Source organism: Ipomoea triloba, chromosome 7, assembly GCF_003576645.1.
Source record: "Ipomoea triloba cultivar NCNSP0323 chromosome 7, ASM357664v1".
In the NCBI taxonomy this organism is placed as follows: Eukaryota; Viridiplantae; Streptophyta; class Magnoliopsida; order Solanales; family Convolvulaceae; genus Ipomoea; species Ipomoea triloba.
The window spans coordinates 12,658,706-12,665,214 of NC_044922.1; the positions used below are offsets into that span (position 1 = coordinate 12,658,706).

Genomic DNA, 6,509 nt, shown 5'->3' on the forward strand with positions numbered 1-6,509 from the left:
TTTTTTTTTTTTTTTTTTTTTTTTTTTTTTTTTTTTTTTTTTTTTTAACTAGCCCGACGGGTTAACACAGTTCAACCTGCCAGCCATATAGGGTTGGCCCGATTAGTTTATCGGGCTAATCTTTTTCAGTTTTAACCCAGTAATTTTTCAAGCTTAACGAGTCAACCTATCGGATTCGGGCTAGATTGACATTCCTAATCACACCTACCTGACATTTGACGCTAACCTTCAGGTGCTGGTTGACCTTGCTAATTTGAATGTCTCTATTTTCATAGCTGGAGAGTAGTACACCAGTCGTCAACTCCGGCCACCCCTTAACTATCAACGTAGTGGAGGAGTAAAAAGATCAGGTAGACCCTACTTAGCTTACTTGGCGCAACAGGGCTAACCAGGTAGTAGTAGTCTTTAGACCAATGGAGGATGCCTTGACCAAGTAGTTGGTAGGGGCTAGCTTAGGGAACTTAGTCACGTTTTGTAATAGGCTGAGTCTATCTATAATTACCTCTAGGCTTCCTTCGTATATTTATGAAAATTTTTCTTTCATCCAATGATCTTATTCTTCTTTCCCTCATCTTTCAGACTTTAGAAAAAATTTTGCCAATGCATATCTTAGCCAATCTTCCAAAGCGTATCTCACCAAAGTGCTACTCAAGTCGACTACCTAGGTCTTTGTTTGTTCAATCACTCTTAACAAGCATCAGCCCTTAGCTGATAACCAAATTACCATATTCATTCTCTACCTTCCATGGTCCAAAACCAAACAATCAACTAGCTAATCGCTTGCATGCCACCCATCTGAGCACTCAGCTAGCTTAGTTTCTTTGGTTGGTATTTCTTTTAAGATTTTTAATTTGTTCAACCACTTGGTTGCCTGATTTTATTCGTGTGTTTTCTCTCGCGTGTATATCAAAAGATTTGTTTGTGTGGGGTTGCCCCTGGGTGTTATCGTCTCTCAAGGATGTCAAAGTGGAAACATTGCTAAGCTTTTAGTCTAGGGAACGCATTGTGAATGTCACATTCGCCAAGTCACAAACACACAATGAACACAATAATCGTTGTTTAAGTTTGAAACCCAATTTAAGCAATCAAATGAATAAAATCAAATAATGAAAACTAGGGAATGAATTGTGTGCAATCATGATGCTTCCTTCTATATCTTATGCTGGGGAGAATTGGCTTGTGTGGTTGGTTATTCTCGGGTGATTAGCTATTACCGTCCCCCCTTTGGTCTACTAGGCAACCAAGAGGCATAGAGGCATTTTCACAAACACATGGCCTACATCACCTTGCCTACTTATACTAGACTAGTCTAAAATAGGAAATCACAATTAATTGGAGCTTTCAACAAGGCTAGTAATATCTTGCCAAGCTTATTGGCTTAGATCATTCAAGAGTTGGCCTATCCTCAAAGAATACATACAATTCATCAATTATGAACAAGAACAATCAATCCAATCCACACAATCCAATCTCCAAATTAGGAATTAGGAATCAACACTTAGCATCATGAAATTCCACAATTCAATCCCTACTAGAGATCTACCTAATCATTATAGCAATTGGAAACCAAAACCTAAATTCACAAATTGAAAATTGAAATGGAAATCTAAATTGCAAACAAGATTAAAAGTAGAAATAGAGATTTACCTAAACAAGATCAAGTAGAATCCAAATCAAAGCTTCAATGTAGATCTTCTTCACAAAGATTGCAATGAAATGTAAATTGTCTCTCTCTACAATCTAAGATGAGTTCTACCTTCTCTCAAAGATTTTCTAAGTGATAAAATGTAAAAACTACTCAGCCCCCCAAAACTTTCTAAATTAGTCCTTAAATAGCTTCCCCAAAATTGCATTGAACACTTAGCCTCGGATTAGCTAGTGCACACGTGGAGTAGCAGCGTGGAAGTTGTTGAATATATTCGAAGTCGTGTCCACGCGTGGAATAGTCTTCTTGGCCTCCGGCCTCTTTCATTTGCTTTGATTCTCTTGCCAAGTTCACATGCTTCTTGTTTACGCCTCCAAAACGTAGAAAATCATTCCAAGTGTGCCAAGAGTGGAACTTTGCAATTGATTGACACATTAGAGAATAGAAATGCCATCAATAATTCACAAAAGGATACAAATTCATTCCTAATTCACCCCAACTTAGACCCTTAGACTAGTTATCTTTGGCTCTTATCAAAGTTTCAACACTTTAATTTTGCTTGTGCTCAAGCAAATCTAATTTCAAACCACAAGCATATAAATGCCAAAGATAGCTAGGATCACTCAATTGAACATGCGGACAATAAAAAATGAATGCGAAGGATACCAGAGAGGGGGACACTACAAGAAAAGTGTCCATTCGTGAGAGGTAAAACCGTCACTAAAAGTTCAAAAACCATCATAAAAAACTTTTAATGACGGGAAATTTACCGTCGCGACCCGTAGTTATATCTTCCGAGGATAAAAGTAATTAATGACGGGATATGATACCGTCACTAATGAGCATATAGTGATAGTATATTTACCGTCACTAAAATGTTCTTTTTGTGACAAAGAATCCCGTCAATAATTGTCCTATTTACTAGCATAATTTCTTCTCATATATTCATCCTTTAATGATGGAAAATCCCGTCATTAATATTACTATATTTTATTGTCAAATATTTTTTTTTTAATTTTAATTTGTATATATTGTTGTTGCTCATTAAATATTAATTTTTGGAATACATTTTTTATCATCGACATTATACTGTAACTATAGATATTGTATTAGTACAATTTATAATTTTAACAATAATGCAATCAAAGTAAAGTCATCAATATATTAAAAGACTTTATCGTCACTACCAAAATAAAATGTTTCACACAACTTTGTAAAGACTAACACAAAAAAAAAAAAAAAACTAATTATAACAAATAGCTATAGTAATATATATATTGGCTATTTTGCCTCAAGTCTTTTGCATTTGAACTAATTTTGCCTCAAGTGTTGCAAGAACAGTGGTGCGCTCAAACCCCTGCTTATCATCTCACTTCTAGCTTTGAAATCACAAGCCTCAGTCTGTTGATTGCCAATAAAATCACAGTAGACAATTTACATTAATTACTATATGCAGTGAATATAAGCAAACATGTACTATCATAATCCAGTGAAGAATGAGGCAAACAGAGAAGTCACTTGAAAACCAAAGCACCAAAAAATAGATTAAGCAATACATATCATAAGAACATAATTAATCAATTATAGCAAATTGAATAAAGGGTCACTGGCACTAAATTAAAACACCCATTTTAAGACTTTCCATTAGTTTTTGTTTCAATTTTCAGTTAGGATAAGAGCTTCAGGCTGTTAACTGAATAGCTTCGAACAATAACATATATAAAACTGAAATTCTTACTTGGCATCAATAGAGATCTTCACAAAGACTTATTGCTAGAAACACAAAATGTACTTTATCAACTGCTCATCCCAAATCTCATATGCATAGTCACCATAGACTACGTCTTCAGGAGAATAAACAAGCAAAATCTCTGCAATAAAAAAAGTTTCATACAATTTAAGAAATCACAAATTATATTCTTTTGAGGGTCAAAACTCAAAAGACCAATCAGTTGTTTCTATTGTTTTAATAGGGAATATGATCTAGGTAGGGAGGACATTCAAAAACTTTCCTCTGGCTCCTAAGGTGGGTTTTATGCCCTTATGGAGCCAATCTCTTTCCCTTCAAAGTTGTTAGGGGCAATGACAACAGACTAATGATGGAGATGTTACATAAATCTTAGCGCAATCCAGGAAACTAGTTTTAAAGAAACAAGATATGTTAAGAAATTGAACACAAATCAAAAGGTCGACCAAGTTCTGCAGCATAAGTAGATAACCTGCAAGTTCTGCAAGATAGAAAATGAATAAGAAATAATAGGCATATATATAATGAAATGAATTTTATGGGACAAACCAATTTGATGTAAATCAGTAAATGAAAATGAATTGTTGACAACAATCATGCAAAATAAATAAATAAATGTTTTCTTACATCCTAAGTCAATATGTTCGGTGCGCAAGCCATACAATCTAGAAATAGAGAGCTGAAGAACCAAACAAGTAATGGATAAGAATTCAACCATTTTCAAGCCAGAGTCTATTAGGTGTATTGACATGCCAAAGATATAAGCTATTGAGGACTGATGCATTCCTTCACCTCCAACACCAGAAGATATGGAGGTAAGTCAGGTAACCTAGCCTTTGGTTTTTAAGAAGAAAAGCAAACTCCCTTTGCCCTCTGGAAAATATGTTATCCATGTTTAGGTATTTAAATCCATAACAAATGTCATCTAAAACTTAAATAGTCTTCAGCTTTCCTCAAATAATCCTTACAAAGAGAAGGCCTTAATTACCAAATGTCATAAAATAAAATAGAAATATAACCAACTGAAAATTTCATAGCAATTACCAAGTCCAGAAGGCCTTACCATGCCCAAGTAGATGGGCCAAATAGTCTTCATCTTTCCTCATTAAAGCAATCAACTTGTTCTTCTCAATCAGACAACTTGTTCTTAAGCATACATTGCAACATATTTACAGCAACACTAGATAGTAGCAACATATTCTCAAGGAAGAACAAAACTATTTCTAAGTTTCTAACCACTTCATAAAACTTAAATAACTTTCAAATTGCAATCTTAAATTGTAAATAGAAATTGCAAATTGACCTAGCCAGTAGCTACCTACGTAGACGACCGGAGACAGAGGTAGAGCCGCAGTGCTGCAGACGACAAGCGACAACCGTAGAGCTGCCGGAGGGAGTGAGGACGACGAGGCATAGAGACGACTAGAGGCAAACTGCAGAAGCCGGCGTTGACGCAGAGGCGACTGCAAAAGCCAACCAGAGAGACGACCAGAGGCAGATGGCGAGGGAGTGAGACCGGTGACCGACGTCGATGTAGAGGTGGAGTGGTGGCCGACGTCGATGCAGAGGTGGAGGCCGGCATCGATGGGAGAACGAGAGACAGAGCCAGAAAGGGAAATTGGGAATTGAATGCTAGGGTTAAGTTTAAGCCTGGGAATAAATTTTAGTGAGATAGAAGCGGGAAAATTTCGCTAAATATTTGGTGGGAAATAGATTTTGGGCATCAATAGCAAGAGTAACAATATTTTTTGTATCAATAGCGAGAGTATATCTTTAAAATAAGTATAAAATTAAAATTTCGTCACTAAATTGTAAACTTTTAGCGAGGGTAATTTTTAACCCTCACAAAAACTATGCAAATAATACATTTAGTGAGGGGTTTTTATACTCGTCACTAATTTTTTGTCACTAAAAACTGTTTTTCTTGTAGTGGGAGATCCCTCATGTTATCTACAAAGGGCGTTAGCAAGATGTCATACAACTCAAGGAATATACAAGGGATGCAAAAACCCCTTTAAAGATAGAAATTAAGCATCGGGGAACACACCTCTCTTACCAATTTACAAGCATGCAAACTAAATTTGAATTCACCTCCTATTTTGCTAGGGCAGCCGATCCCACTAGTGGGAAAGATGTACACACCTCAACCAACCCGTCCAACCGAAACGCCAAAGCCCAACGCATAAAAATAAGTGAGGGTAGGGGGATGGACCGCTCACTGCAAATGGCTTGGGCAGTCACTATCTTCAGACACTCGACTTCATATTGAGCTCTATGTTTTTTCGAAGGTTAGTGCAATGGGTACTTAAACCCTAGCGAAGCGGCTCACCTCCTCTCTTGTTTTCTCATTTTCTGGGATAACGTCATTGGGACAACCAACTTTACGTAGATATCTACGCTTTTTCAAAGACAGTGCAATGGTTGCCCCAAATCCTAGCAAGATGGCTTTCCTCACATCTCACCTCTAGGAGTGGCCTTATTTAGCCTTTTTCAAAACTTTCACCATTCAACCCCTCTTGCCTTTTACTTGGGATAAGAGATTTCTTCTCAATGCTCACCAATAGGCTCACATTTTGCCCCATACCCTTTCAAGATTGGTCCAATTTTGGGCTTCGCTTACAATTATCTTTCTCAAATTAAGGGGTGCACACTCCCACTTCGAGAGGTCATTGACTAAGGTCCCAACGAAATAAGAGGTGAACATTATGCAAGTATGCAATAATGTAAACCTACTTGGCTCTAAACACTCTCATTGGTTCAAATGGTAACTTCCCAAGGATATTTCAAGAATAAAAAAAAAACTTTATTGGGAACTGGTTAAAACTCTTTCTAGATAACATAAACAATGACTCACTCTCCAATATCAGGCACACCCATCCATCATGACCACAAGACCAATAAAGCAATCAAACAATTTAAAGCACAAAGTGCGTCCTTTCAACACTTTAAACCAAACATCATCCTCGATGTTGCCTTGAGGGCCAAGTGGATTAAAGGAGCACGGGTCTAGCAAAATTATGCAAACAAACCAACCCCTTTCCACACTTTAGAAGTGTTTCCCGGTTGTGGGGTCACAACAAAACAATCCTTTTGTGAATCAAAGAATGGAGTGCTCAT

The 6,509-nt window shown here is 36.8% G+C and overlaps 1 long non-coding RNA gene across 2 annotated transcripts; it reads right to left on the reverse strand.

Moving 5' to 3' along the window:
• Positions 1-2,929: 2,929 nt before the first annotated feature.
• LOC116025024 lies at positions 2,930-5,035 on the reverse strand. Of its 2 annotated transcripts, XR_004099574.1 has the most exons (3): positions 4,456-5,035; positions 3,384-4,355; positions 2,930-3,046 (listed from the first exon to the last, which is right to left on the reverse strand). It is a non-coding gene; the product is annotated as an uncharacterized LOC116025024 (long non-coding RNA). The 2 variants fall into 2 exon arrangements; XR_004099573.1 differs by having other exon boundaries at positions 3,384-5,035.
• Between the last annotated feature and the right edge of the window lie 1,474 nt (positions 5,036-6,509).